The sequence below is a fragment of the Zalophus californianus genome, chromosome 7, assembly GCF_009762305.2.
Source record: "Zalophus californianus isolate mZalCal1 chromosome 7, mZalCal1.pri.v2, whole genome shotgun sequence".
NCBI lineage: Eukaryota > Metazoa > Chordata > Mammalia > Carnivora > Otariidae > Zalophus > Zalophus californianus.
The window spans coordinates 20,013,069-20,028,955 of NC_045601.1; the positions used below are offsets into that span (position 1 = coordinate 20,013,069).

At 37.5% G+C, this 15,887-nt stretch overlaps 1 protein-coding gene across 3 annotated transcripts in view; it reads right to left on the reverse strand.

Annotated features, from left to right (window-relative positions):
* GRM1 (glutamate metabotropic receptor 1) overlaps nucleotides 1-15,887 on the reverse strand; it is a 438,705-nt gene that overhangs the window by 196,666 nt on the left and 226,152 nt on the right. The gene's annotated exons all lie outside the window — the stretch shown is intronic.

Consider the following 15,887-nt stretch of genomic DNA (forward strand, 5'->3'; position numbering starts at 1 on the left):
GCCATTACCTTGAAATATTTATTTATATTATCTTTCAGTATACTGTTAACATAATACATATAATGTAAATAATAAATAGATACAGGCACACCACATATGGTTTAATCTATCTAAAATGTATTTGGTTTATGCTGTGAGATAAAAATCTAATGACTATAAAATCTAGTCAGATGGAGAATATATTTGCATAATTTTTCAGGTTCTTATGATCTTAAATGAAAATGTTTATCTCTTGCCTTCACCTGAGGGCAACATCTTGGCTGGTCACAGATAACATACTATTTTCCTCAAAATTCTATGAACATTTTAAAATTTTCTTCTATCATAAAAATTTGAAGCTAGCCCAAGTTTTTAGCTTTGTGGCCATTTTTTTGTTTGTTTGTTTGTTTCTGTTTTCTTTTCTGATCCTGGCTTGTTGATTCATAAGAATATTTTATACTTTTGAAGTTCATAAATATTACAAGGATGTGTCTAAATGCCTCTTTTTTTATTAATTTTATCTTAAGTATGGCATGCCCTTAAATAAGTCCTTTCTTTGTAACTGAAGACCTTTTTCAATTATGCTGTAAATAATTACTTCTGTTCTAACAGTCCTGGCCCCTCTCATTAGAATGTCTATAATTCTTAGTTTGCATTTCTTTCCTATTTTTTCCCATATCTATAGATTGTTTTCTCATTACTTTTACTTATTTGCTTTTCTCTCTGTATTTTGGGAGACCATCTTAAGCCTATCCCCCCAAAATGAGATTAAATGAAATCACATATGCCGATAGTTTTCAATACCGGCTTATTTGAATCACTTGTGAAATTTAATAGTAATAATAATAACAAAGATGGCTAGGCTTAGGGCTATGACATTGCACAATTCATGAGACATTCTATTCTCTGCTGGTAGTGACGGCTGGAGTTGTGCAGTGATGTGGAACTGCCCAAGTCCCACACTAGTCCAATTAAATCAGAATATGGGTGTGGGGTAAAGTGCTAATATTTCAAAATTTTTCTTTAGTTAATCCTAGTGTGCAGCTATGATTAGGAAGATGGGGAGCCAATGGCATATGCATAGGGCTTAGCACATATTCTGAAACATACAGTGCTCAGTACGTGTTACACATCCATATCTTCAGCATATGCATCATCATTTAATTATCCACAGTATCAATTTAATTCTTTAGCACAGATTTTAATCTACTTTTGCTATTCCATTTTTTTTAGTCCTTCCTTACTCAATCTCTGTCTGCCTCATGTTCTCATCTTTTGGCTGTCTATCCTTGTTTCATGAAGACCATGTCTTGTTTATCCTATCAAGGATGTCAAGAAATTTTCTAAACTTATTTTCTAATTAGATGCTATTTTCAAAAATAAGAGCTCTATCCAGGCTCAGTTTTGCTAATGGACAAGATGTATGGCTTGGTCCCATGGATTGCTAAGAATGTCTCATCAAGCATCCAGCTGGACTGTGAACCAGCATGCACAGATTCTCCAGCATGGTTCTGTTGAGTTAGAGCTTTTCTCTTATCACCTCTCTCTGGTTCTCTGATTGTCTGAAGAGATAGAGTACACTCCACAACATGTACTGAAGACAGTATTCCAAACTCCATCTATTTTCTTCAATTTATTATTCAACAAATATTTACAGAGTCTTACTCCATGCCAGGTAATGCCCTAGGTACTAGGGAATACAGAGGTGAACAAGCTAGACTAACAGAACTTACATGTTAGTGCTGGAAGCAGATAATAATTATCTACATGAATAAGATAAATTCAAATAGTGCTACTGCATAATAGGAAAAAAAAATAGGACAGCATAAAAAGGGTATGGAGGGGAGCAACATTTACTTGCTGGAAATACACCTAATGGGATGCCATGTACCACTACCAATACTTCTGCTCTGATATTTCCTAAGACATGGTAAGTTGTCAAATGCATATGGAGGAGAAGTTCTATGACTACTTAAAAAAACACTTGCAGAGGAGCAAGATGGCAGCAGAGTAGGAGACCTAAATTTCGTCTGGTCCCAGGAATTCAGCTAGATAGGGATCAAACCATTCTGAACACCTACAAGCTCAACAGGAGATCAAAGAAAAGAATAGCAGCAACTCTCTGAACAGAAAAGCAACCACTTTCTGGAAGGTAGGACGTGTGGAGAAGTGAATTCGAGGTGATATTCAGGAAGATAGACCACGGGGGGAGGGAGCCTCTCTTCAGCTGGCTACCAGCAAGTGACAGAGCAGCGGAACAAAAATTGGAACTTTTAGAAGTCTGCTCCACTGAGGGACGTCACTCCAGTAGCTAAGTGGGGGGTAGAACCCTCGCTGGGACAGTGTGGTCTCAGGACCCTTGGGGTCACAGAAAGACCAGGGGTGCCTGAGTACGGCAGAGCTCCCAGGTATCGGAGCAGGGAAGCCAGCTGCAGAGATGGAGCCAAGGAGTGGGCTTTCAGCTCGGGGTTGCCATAAACCATGATCGGCGGCACAGTCGGGCCACCACTCATCCAGCAGGGAGCCAACAAGTGGCAGATCCGGGAGACTCCCCTTCCTCTCCCGGGAGGAATGGCGCGGGAGCGCACCGCAGGGATCTGCTGGGTTTGGAGACTCCAAACGGGGTCATGTGCCAGAGATAGAGACGCTCAGTAACAGGTCAGGTGAGCACAGAGTGCGGCTGGAGACCAGGAAGACAGGAGTGACTGACTGCTTTTCTCTGAGGGCTCACTGAGGAGTGGGGCCCTGAGTTCTCGGCTCCTGGGTAATGAGATCAGCACAACTTTGCTGGGCAGATAGTTGGTGAGAGCTTGGACAGAAAAATCTTCATGAGTTCTCAGGGTACAGCCAGGCTACAGCAAGAAGCCTTTATTATCCTAGATGTGATGGAGGCCTCCTTCGTGTATTAGAATTATTGTTAATTTATTCATTCAGTAACTATATCTACTATTTCAATGCAGAATATGATGTTGGGCTATAATACCAAATGTGGGAGGTATGACACCTTCTCTCATGGATTTTACTCCTGCCTTGCGTGTAGTGAGGTCTATTTGTAGACTCTTTGGTTCCAGTGACCTCTCTGAAGTGAATCTGGTGGAACAAACCCACAGGTAGCTAAGTCAAGAATAAAATAAAATTTGTAGGAAGAAAAGAGTGCAGGATATTTTTTAAAAGGACTTATAAACAGGGGCCCCTGGGTGCCTCAGTCAGTTAAGTGTCCTACTCTTGGTTTCAGCTCAGGTCATGATCTCCTGGGTTGTGAGACAGAGCCCCATGTATGGCTCCCTGCTCAGCAGGAGTCTGCTTGAAGATTCTCTCCCTTTGCCCCTCCCCCCATTCTTTCTGTCTCTGTCTCTCTCTCTCTCTCAAATAAATAAATAAATCTTAAAAAAAAAGAAAAGGACTTATAAACAAAAGGGAAGAAGGGAACTGAGATAAGGGAAAGAAGGAAAGTGTGACAGAAAACAGAAATAATACATTTATGATGGAGAAAGCAAAGTTCCACGAAAAGCTTTCTCAAGTGTAACAGGCTGCACATCTCTGATATTATGGCCTTTCTAAATTAGGTGTTGAATATCTAGTATGCCTAGCTCAATGCCTTGTGCCTATTGTTCCATGAAAAATATTTTATGGAATGAATTAAAGAAAATAAGCAGTGAGGGCATCCTTTGAGTGTTTAGGGACTCATTTTCAATGAAAATTTTGCATGAATCTCACTGCTGCTATAGTATCCACCTGCTGTCAAACCAGCATTCCAATGCTACCTTTGCCTTTAATTTGACTCTAAGTTTTAAGACCTTAATGAACTTTTTCAGCCTGGAAACTTCAAGAAAATTACACAGACAACTGTAACCACTGTGCCCTTTAGTTAAGAAATGGCTTATTACTGCAGCTAAAATCACAGTTATCTTCTTGGAAAAAAAACCTTATTTTAACAAAAGAACAAACAGGTAGAAAATGTGTCCAATGGGCATCCTGTATTATAGATTAATTTCAATTTAAATCACAAAATATTTATTGAGCACTTACTAACTACAGGATCCCTTAAGATTACATGCTTAATGCTCAATAGAAACTACAGAGTTTAAAAAGCAGAGGCTGTAGCTTCTGCCCTTAAACAGGTTATGATCTTATTATACAGGGGAAAATAAGATAGCCTCATTATAAATTTTAAAATTAGGAGAATATGCCATAAGAGAGTTGAAAAATACATATAAAAGAAGGAATAAATTGTACCAGACTGGGGGATCAAGAAAGTCTTTACTAAAAAGATGACACTGGAGGTGATCTCAGAATATTACCAGAATTTAAAAAAATAAAGGAAGATCAGACACTATTGTAGGTCAAAGAAACAGCATAAGCCAAGGCACAGAGGCAGAAACTTATGTGCTGTTCAGGGAAAAGTCTAGTTCATATGGAGCACTAAGTAACACAAAAGCAGCAGTGGGAGAATCAGACCATGCTGTGGAGGACCATGAATGTTTCAGGGAAACCCACACACAAGTTTATAAATAATGGAGCAATTGTATTTGTTGCAAAAGAGAGGACACCATAAGAGCTTTTTATTAGGAAGATTATAGGCAGTAGTATGTAGGATGGATTACAGCAGGGAAAGGTTGGAATTTAGAATCAAATATAATAGACAAAAAGAAACAATATGTATTGAGGTTTGAGGGTGCCCAATGAGTTGGCACTCTCTTTTATCTGGCCAACCTCTGGATCAACTGAAATTGATAAAGGAGATGGCAGACGAGTATAAAAATATTGAAGGTCATGGCTTAGGGATATAGCAACAACAGACTTCCTAACATGGAATCTTAGCATATTATAGACTTAGCCACTGCAAATTGCCCTACAAAATTTTGGGTGTAAAAGAGGAAAGCAGAGAGGAAAGAAGAGGAAGGGGTTAAACCAAATGCCAGGCCCTTTCCCCTGACACACCAGGGGAAGAGAGAGTGAAGGGCCAGAAAGAGGTCTAGAGTGGTATCATGGAGGACCTCTCTCTCTGGGAAGCTGGCAAAGTGTTCCCCCATCCCCAACAGAAGGGTTTCTATTTTCTTGGGGGGAAAATGATAGCTGACATTTACTACCTGCAAAAACTCCCTAAGCACTTTACTGACATTGTCTCATCTAATACTCGAGAAACCCTTGGATATAGGTGTTATTATTTCCATCTTACAGGGTTGAAAAAGGTAAGTAAATTGGGCAAGATGGCACAGCTCATAGTGGCAGACCCCAAACCTAAAGCCATAGGGTCCACAATCCTCTCCCCAGCTGCCATCCCAAGAGATGTCAGGAGAGGGCTCTAGAAAATGCTTATTCCTCAGGGTACAGCTTGGGGACAAAGAACTGGGAAGGAGTCAAGGAACTAGAATAGAGCTTTGTAAGGGAAACCAACTGAAAAAAAACACCTCCTGCAGAGTCTTATCATGAAGACTCAGAACAGTTTTAGTAGACTGGTGGAGTGAAAGCTTGGTTAGAGACACAGGAAATAACAAATATAAAGAAGTGGAAGCAACAAGAGTATATTTTCAAGAAATGCAGCATTTGAAGGAAAGAAAAGTTACAGTATGACAGCTTATGAGAATTGGGAAGTTGAGCAAAGATGTTTCGGGTAGTTTGTTACAGTATCCAAGAATGTTTATAAGAAGAGAAGACACTTCTGGTGGAGAAGGACAATTTGAAGATGCAAATGAGAGGGAACAAACATAGGGGCTTAGGTTCCAAAAGAGGCAAGAAGAAATGAGATTGAGAAACAATATATCTTAAAATCAGAGGTGTCACTGGTGGAGAGACACAGAGTTCTTTGAAGACAGAAAAACAGAGGAGTTTCAGCTAGGTACACCTCAAACACAAATTAGAGAAATTACTCAGGGTTTGACAAGGATAGATTGAGCGCTGAAGGCTTGCATCTAGGGGGAATTGCCACAGTTCTCCTTGGAAATGGAATAGGGAATCAATAAACAATAAACAAAAGATTGCTGAGAAGTGACAACCAGCTGAGGCATGTTAGTGTGGATGCATGGTGGAAGCTTTTTTGACATGGTTTAAATAATATATAGTGACCAAAAAGCAATTCATAACACTTTAAACCTATGATTTTTCTTGTGTTTGAAGCATATGAACAGATTCAAGTCCTTTTGGCCAAACGTATCATGAGCCTAATGCTTTGGTGGCTAAATGACCACACACACACACACACACACACACACACACACACACACACACACACACACAAATGAAATAAAGAATTTAATCCATTATTTTACTAATTCATGCCATTAAACAATCCAAACAACAAACCCAATATTTTAGATCAAAATATATTTTTGTACTGAAAAAAGGCCAAATAGCTCTTTCAGTACAGAGAAAATTGAGAAAAGGTGTGCTTAATCTTCCAAGTCTTATACCAGAGAGCAGCAACAGAAGCTGTATGTGTGGAACAGAAAATTATTCTATGCTATTTCAGAAAGGAAATCCTAAGGCTTAAATCACACCTTATTCTCTTCATTTTACTATTGCTTTAGTACTGTTTTTCTTTATAATGTTTCTCTTAAACATCCTAATTTTTTAATAAACTTCATTGTTTAGGAAACTATGATTAACACTATGTCTCTAGGTCAGTAAAATGAAAGAGACTTCAGGTGTCTTGGGTATTTAGCCACTGTCTGCAATTTTATTTGATGGGAAAGTGGGAGGGAGAATGAAGGGGGAAAGTGGTACAAGAGAACTTGACATTTACAAAGTGCCTACAATTTGCTGATATTATATATAGTGTAATAAAATGCTTTCAGCCTGTGTATTGGAACCCATTCATAAGTCATGAAATCAACGTGATGGCCCATGAACCAGGCTTTTAAAAAGTGAAATAGAATAAAATAAAATGAAACTGAGTACAACACATATGCTAAGAAAAAGTTTAGTTTAGAGAAACTTTTAACTCAGTTATATATAAATACACACATATATATCTATCTGTGAAGCCCAGGTCATGATGTAAATTTTTTTTTTTTTTTTGCTGTGGATTATGGTCAAAACAGTTCCAAAGTCATCAGTTTAATATTTTTGGCTAGCAATAATTCATTCTGCTTTTCCCAGCATCCAAATTTCCTTTTGAGGTCTTGAGATAGAAATTCCTAGATCAGCTTCCTGGTATGGAAGCTGAGAGAAGCCAAATCAGGCAACAGGACACTCCTTCCTGAGACTTAGAGTCTTGAGCAGGTGATACAAGGATGAAAAATGTAAATAGTTGGCACACACCCTTTCTAGTGGTGGCATCCAGACCTGTGTAGGTTGGGAAACCATTTCTGTGGTTCCTGTTGCTTTAGTTTCTACCAATTGTTGCCCATTCTTTAGCTTCTTGTCAATATTTTAAGTCCTGACTTCCCTCTGATAAATCCTTTTTGCTCGTTAGCTGGAATCAATTTTTGTTATTCTAATTGGCTCATTTAAACTTCAAAACTATCCTATGATGTAGGTATTATTTTTATTTTACTAATGAGAAAAGTAAGATTCATGGTGATCTGGTAATTTTGCCAAAGGTCATCTTGCAGGTATGATATTCAGATCAGGTCACTGTGACTTAAAGTTTATCCTCTTTCTATTAAATAATGCATACTGAGCTGGAAATAGCAAACACTGATATATTTCATATGCATAATAATTTTATGCAGATTTGTCAGAAAATAGTTTTTATTTTATTTGAGTGAATCAAAATCAATAGTTTTGTATTAACTTCAAAACAAAGTTCAGCAGTCTTGAGATCTTACAGAAAGTTTTAAGATTATGCATGTTGAGAGAAAATATAGCTTAGGCTGCTTTGCTGATATTTCCATTGATTTTAAGAAAGAAAGGTCTATTATCCTATTAGTTGCATCCCATTAGCAATAAACCAGAGTTCTGGAACTCTCAAGTTCTATCAAATGAAGGTGAACAGCTCAGAAATTATCCTAAGAAATCCATCAGTGTCAACAAATAAGAGATAGACTGGATAATTCAGCTGAACAACACTATTTTTCATCAACATTATAAATTCAGCTCCTCCATTCCTCTAAATCTCCTCCCCAAACACACACACACACACACACACACACACACACACACACACACCCTCAATCATTTATTCCTGTTAATTCTTTTTGTTACCACCCCTCCACACACACCCTATAGTACAGTCTCTCATCTTCTTAGCTTGCATTATAGCTAAGGCTTTTAACTTGTGTTCTTAAGTCAAGCCTCAGTTTCCTCAAATCCATGTTTTCCATTGCTGCCAAAGCAAAGCATGATTCTCTAACATTCATGCTTGAAACTCCTCATGGGCTTTCTATTATTTAAAGAATAAATTATAATATCTTTATTTTAATACATATTAATATTCATCAATATTTTAAAGCTTGGAGTTTTCCAAACACATTATATGTGGTCTTATATCTGTGCCATTACACATGTTGTTTTTTTTTTTTAAAGATTTTATTTATTTATTAATGAGAGACAGAGAGAGAGAGAGGCAGAGGGAGAAGCAGGCTCCCAAGGAGCAGGGAGCCCGATGCGGGACTCGATCCCAGGACCCTGGGATCATGACCTGAGCTGAAGGCAGACGCTTAACCATCTGAGCCACCCAGGCGCCCCACACATGTTGTTTTAACTGTGTGGAATGCCCTTTTTCAAACTGCCCTCCTGGAAAAATCCTGTTAATGCTTAAAAGCCCAGTTTTGATGTTGCCTCCTCCAGGAAGTCTTCCCAAATATTTTCTAATACCATTGTAGAGTTAATCAAACTCTCCTTTATTATCTCTATGTTTTGTATATATAGTCTGTTCTTGTTCATTTATTCAACCATTTTTTGACTGAGGCACTATTCTAGACTCTCAGGATATACCAGTTGAGTAAAACAGATAAAAATATCTAAATTCACAAGACAAAATAATCAGTAAGAAAAGCAAGTAAAATATATCAAAAGTAAGGCAAATATAACTTCTTAGGAAAGAAAAGAAAGAAGTATCAGGGATAGGGGGCGACATTTCTATGAGGGTAGTTAGGGAAAGTTTTACTGAGCTGCATCTGAGTTAGGACATAAAGGAGAAGGTGTGAGCCTTGGGAATGTCTGAGGAAAAGCGTTTCAGAGACAGGCAACTATAAATGCAAAGGTGCCCCAGTAGGAATGTGCTGGGCAAAATCAAGAAAAGAGTGACTGGAATCAGGGTTAAAAGATATAGTCAGAGGAGACCAGGTCATGGAGGATTTGGGCATGAGCTTTGAATGAGATGGGAAGCCATGGGAGGGATCAAAATAGATAAGAGATATGATCCGAGTTGATTTATAAGCTCACTCTGCACAAATTCTGCCCTAATCCAAATACCCCAATCAAATGCTGAGACCAGATTAGACAGACAAGGTGTCTTTACTTTCATGTGATGCTTATGAACAACTGTGAAAACAGAGCATCTGCTGATTTTGGCCTAAGGTAGTTCCCAACTCAGACCTGCCAGATATATATAGCAAGTCTGTCCTTCACTCCTAATATTTGAATATTAGGTCGCAAATAGTTCAAAGGAGAATAGTGTATGATCTACTTTCCCTAGGGCTGTCCATTTGTGAACATCTGAACATAAAATTAATGCAAGGACAAACATAAAAGGATTCTGAGGTTAGAAAAGCACTATGCAAAGAGTATTGGAAAACTAATTTGGAAGTTACTTTAGTGGTGATTTAGTGACATCAGCCAATTAAAAGTAGAGTGGGAGAAAGAAGGGATGGTGGTGTGGACTTGATATTTCAGATACCCTATTGTGAGAAGGTAAAAGAAGTTCCACAACATATGTTGTTGCTACATACCACAACAACTGTAGTTGCTACTTAAACTTATCATATATTCTTCCAGTGATCTTGTTTTTAAGCCTGAAAATTAAGGAAACTCACATTAGTACTTCATTAATCAAATGACTGCATCTGAACTAAAAACTAAAATGTTAGAAACCCCAAAGTTCTTGAAGACACTTGTCTTCCTAAAATAGTCCCATCTGTCACCTTAGAGCCAAAAAAAGCACAGGAAATTATGGTATGCCTTTCTTCACCTTTATATAATAACGTCATAGTTCTCACTTACTAAAATATTTCCAGTAATATGTTTCTTAACTTTATCAGCTACATAACTTGTCATGCCACTGTAACTGCACAGAAAAGGTAGGTGAAATTTATATGGACTGCACACTAAGGTGAGCTCTGGAATCAAGTGTGTTCAGTCCTGGCTTCACCACACACGTGTGATGTTGGTCAAGTTATTTAACCCCTCTGTGACTCAGTTTCCTTCTCTGTTACAAGAGGCTGACAACCTACCTTACAAGTTATGTCATTAAAAGGGATAGTGAGTAAAATGCTTAGAACAGTGTCTAGAACAATATAAGAGCTCAAACATAATGTTAAATATGTCAAAAATATGTAGAAAACTCTAGGGATACCAAAATACTTGTGTAGTATAGCAAATGTGCATATAAAGTCTTCAATATCTAAAACAATTTAAATAAATACATTGAATCCTTTATATGCCTCCCTCTATTATATTTATCACCAATCCAATTTACCTATCGTAGCTTTTCTCATATCTTTGTAACTCTTTTCATTCATGAGGCCTACATTCTTTCACCAACAGGTCCTTTTAGAAATGGAAGCAGCCACACTGCTATGGGTTACCCTATAAGAAGCAGGGGGTGGAAAAGGGAGAGAAGGAGGGAGGGAGGGAGCAAAGAAGGAAATCTTTATTAAGCTACAGGTCTTGTCTGGAGAGCTAGTGCTTCACCAGAACAGAGGATCTGTTTCCTTCCCAATTCTTAAGGCCCAGCATCCAACAAAAGATTCTTAGGGAAATCTCTCATATGGTTCTTTTCCTCTTTGTACAGATTTACTAAGAGCAGGATGAGTCTCTAAAAGGTACACTGATTTCATTATACATATATATATAGAATGCATATTATATATTATTATATATGATAAAATGTATTTTCTATAATAAAATGTTATAATTGATCATATATTATATACAGTACATAGTATTATATAATGTATGTAGTAGACAAAATTATATATAATATATACACATATTTATGTATTTCTTAAGCTGCTTTAACACTGATTCTTCTAAATAGGACACCTACTTTAGAAATGTTTCATTGACCCTTTCCTAAAACCTGCTTCCCCCATCCATGCAATCACTGGGCTATAGGCAGCCAGGTGGCCTAAGACCCTTGCCAGGTATAAAGGGACAATTGATCCAAAGCCATAAAAAAGAGACTCTCTTCTTGGAGAATTTAGACTTGGGGCTGAGAAAGATATTTCTTCTTACTGGAAGACTAACCTTATATCATGTAAATGTAGGTGCTTATTTACAAACATATATTCTACCCTGAGAGCTGAAGAAGAGGAAGCTGGTCCACAGAGGGAGAGGGAAGTATTTTGCAGAGGGGTAGCAATGGGAAAATACCCTGTTGACATTTATATACCTCATACTAGCTAGTTTTCTGATACCTAGATGTGGTCTTTACTGATTATAAATTCATCTTTTTCACCTAAGTTAGTTCAAACTGGTTTCTGTAACTTGTAACCAAGAGTCTTTATTAATATGTCCAGTTTAATCAAAGGATAACATATATGAAATACCTATTATGTTTCATGTATTGAGTATACAAAGTGAAAAAATATGGTTCTGGCATTTTTGATGTTGCATTTATCAAGAAATAAGAGGTGTAAAACGCAAGCTGTGACAGAACACGGTAAACGGACCTATCTGTGGAATGTATTCTAGGTATAGCTATTAATAAACAATATTTAACCCTTGGTTTCTCAGCCTAATTATTCCTTTGATCTCTTCTTTGCTGAGGAGTATATCCATAGACCAACTCCCACAGATTATCAGCTCCACTTTCCGAAGCTATCTCAGAGAGTCATCTTCTTCACCTGGATGGTGAGCTTCCTATTGAGGCTTGCCCCCCATAGAAGCCTTATCTAGGAATTCTACTGCCTTTCCAAGCCAAAGAATCTGTCAACAAAGCTACTGCTCTCAGCTAGAGCAAACTGCTCTGGCACAGTCACCTGAGCAGCAGGTACAAACCCTATGTTGTGGAGCTGTTGAGGGCAAATTGGCCCATACACCAATGATAAGAGTATATTTCCTAATAACAGAATTTTCTCCTGGAATGTTAGGGAATAAGATTCCAAGCACAAAGAGACTATCCTATTCATTTGTTCTTGTTGTTGTGGACCCTAATATTTGTAGAATTTAAAAATTATAAGCATAATTCAGCCTTGTTTAAAATTAAAAGTTAACATCAGAAGCTAAACGTTTCTAACCGTAGGAACTTTGGGAGATTAAGAAAAGTTGAGCTATGAAAACACAATTCATTGAGAAGGACACTACATCTTGTTATATTGCTAAGATAAATATTTGCAAGTCACATCTTTTGAAGGCACCAAGACCATAAATACCAGACAGCTGAAGAAGAAGGTTCTATCTTGTAAGATTTATATATTTGGCTTGTAGCTATTAGAAAAGCATTTTGTGGGCGCCTGGGTGGCTCAGTTGGTTGGGCGACTGCCTTCAGCTCAGGTCATGATCCTGCAGTCCCGGGATCGAGCCCCACATAGGGCTCCCTGCTCAGCGGGGAGTCTGCTTCTCCCTCTGACCCTCTTCCCTCTCATGCTCTCTGTCTCTCATTCTCTCTCTCTCAGATAAATAAAATCTTAAAAAATAAAAAAAGAAAAGCATTTTGTTCCTTATAGGTTTTTCAATTATATTTTACTTCTAACTATAATGACTAATTGTCATATGAACATTAATCTCAAGACTATAAAATGTAGGTATTCTGGGAAAATGAATGCACTCACTACACATTTGTGACAGAAAGATGGAGGTTTTGAATATTTAACCACTTTCTATGATCTTGCTATAGTTGTCTCAGTCTGTATAAAATCTGGTCATATTCTCTGGGCTTTCAAAACCACCTATTTCTATCTTTACATCATTTTTGGTAATAGTATAAACAAACAATAACTAAGACAAATATTTTTAAAGCTAGAGAATATCAATTTCTTCAAGATACTTATTTATAAAAACCTTGAATTTTAGAAAGCATCAGTTTCATTTCTAATGCTTTGCTTTGTACAATCCACTGCACGCAGAGATCAGTTTTATTTGAACAGCTCAGAAAGAAAAGCATTAAAAATGTTTTTTGATGGGGCCACAGTTCCTCTTTTCCTTACTGCCTTATACCTAACTCTTGCAGATTTATATTACCATTCCTGCCTCTAAACATAAATGAATTTGTGATCTTTATTTTAAACTATCTTCCCACACAACTATATTTATGTTTTCAATGGTTTGTTTACTTGTACCCATTAGGAAATGTTAAAGCATGAATGAGACACAAGGAACTGCAATTAACATTAAGAACAAAAAAGTAATTTATCATTTTACCAAACAACAAAACTTACTGTTAATAATTCATAATAAAGGCAGCAGCTATCAATTAGGAAAAAACAAACAAATCAAATTGGGGATAGAAGTGGCAAAACAGGCACAGTCATCAAATTTGCAATTATTAGCTGCTCTAAATTATCAGTGATAGGTGATACCTACCCAGAGATATGGCTACAGCACAGAAGAACAATTAGTGAATGCATGGCTAATGGCTATATTTCTGGTTCTGCTTCCATTTCCCAAAATGGATAAATGAGAACTCACTAACCAAAACTAGTAAGAGTTGTTAAGAAATAAAAATTTGCTAATATAAGCTATCTCTAACCTAGGAAGGAGCGTGATCCAAAAGTCCTACTACTAAACTGGTTGGTTAGAACTTATAATAAAGTTATCACTACTGGTCTGAATCCCCAAAAACCTGCATAGCCAATAAGTAATTGAAATATAAGGAAGGTTAACTGTCACCAACTGATCTAAGACCTCTTGGGTTCCTTTGACTTGTAACAATGGTTTTTAAAGATTTGAGGTACTTAAAGATTAGCTACTTCTGCTAAACACATAGATATTTATTGAATAAATGTTTACTAGGTAGAAGGTACAATATAGTTCATGCATTACATTATTTAAATCAAAAGATTCTCCAGTTTTCTGCCTTATTTTAGATGCTCTAATTATACCAGGCCTGAAAGAATTACTCAAGGCAGACACAGGAACATTCCAGAGATAGGATTCTGTTTTCCCTATGGTTTCCATTAGGAAAACAGACATTATCCTCAACCAATGGCTGGACAGAGTACCATTTTAGAATTGTACCTGGAAACTTCCTTGAGGCTACAGACCATAGCCATAACTAGATTCTCATTCCCTATTTAGAGTATCTCTAAAATATTTTAGCCAAGCCATATCTTGAATACATTTTATTTCACCAATGAAGGCCCATTTACTAATACTCATAGTGCTAATTAAGACAACAATTTCACTAGTATAAATCCATTTCTGGCATTCAATATGCCTTTTAACAAAACCTCCTACATTAACCAAGATCTAGATTACTGGAAGACTTGTTGCCACTGCCTCTGAATTACCTCTGGTTCTACATCTAAAGGCCAAGTGACCTTCCCAGGACTGAACATGATAAGCATATCATACATATTCTCCAAAGGTGAAGAATGCTAGTATGGCCCTACAGAATTTCTCTTCTCTGCATTAAGCAATTCCTGTACTTCAGATTGTACTCAAGGTCTTGCATATCTAGTGTGCTGTAAAATTCTTTCTGAAAGGGTGGAGATGGGAAAGGGACATTATTAAACCTTCAGACATACAGCCATTATAATAAAGTGTTGCAAGATAGAAGACACAGTAGAAGCTGGCCATCGCTCCTTCTCTTTATTATCCCTACTACTTCTCAGGCAATAAACAGAGAAAAATAATCACCATATTCAGGAGGATTTGAACAGAGCACAAAATTTTATGCAACTGACTTTATAGTGGGTGAATACTTGAATAAAAAAAATACTTGCAGAGTCAAAAAAACTGAAATATGCTTAAGTGCCTTGAGAATCTTTGGAGGCGGGGTATGATCATTTTAGAAAATATTCTTCTATAAACAATGCACATAAAAATTGCTTCTAATGTCAACTAGATCTTTCCCATACTCTTTATTTCTGGTTCTCAAGGAACCCTGACATCTGATCCTCCTTCACAAATCTGATATTATAAAATAAGGCAGCATACTGCCATGGAGAAATCATAGGCAGACAGAGCTAGTACCTAACAGGACTCTACTGCTTGCTAGCTGTGTAACACAATTTTCTGTATTGTGAAGATTTGAGCTTGTCTTAGCTCAGGCTGTCATAACAGAATACCATAGACTGGGTGGCTTACAAGCAACAGAAATTTATTTCTCAGAGTTCTAGAGACTGAAAGTCTGAGATCAGGGTGTCAGTATAGTTGGGTTCTAGAGAGGGCCTTCTTTTGGGTTGTAGATGGCCACTTCTTCATTGTATCCTCACGAAGTGGAAAGAGAGTGAGGGAGCTCTCTGGTGTATCTCTTTTATAAGAGCACTAATCCTATTCATGGAGCGTCCACTCTCATTACCTAATTAACTTCCAAAGGCCCTTATATTTGTGGGGAGGTAGGGTTTTTGGGGGAAGGGGAGGGTTGTTTTTGTTTTTTTAAGATTTTATTTATTTGAGAGAAAGAGAAAACAAGCAGGGCAGGGAGGAGCAGAGGGAGAGGGAGAAGCAAACTCCCCACTGAGCAGGGAGCCTGACAAGGGGCTCGATCCCAGGATGCTAAGATCATGACCCGAGCCAAAGGCAGATGCTTAACCAACTGAGCCACCCAGGTGCCCTAGGAGGTAGAGTTTTAACATAAGAATTTGGAGGGTAGAACACAAACATTCAGTCTAAAATGGAAGTTGTAAACGTAACTGTTGGGG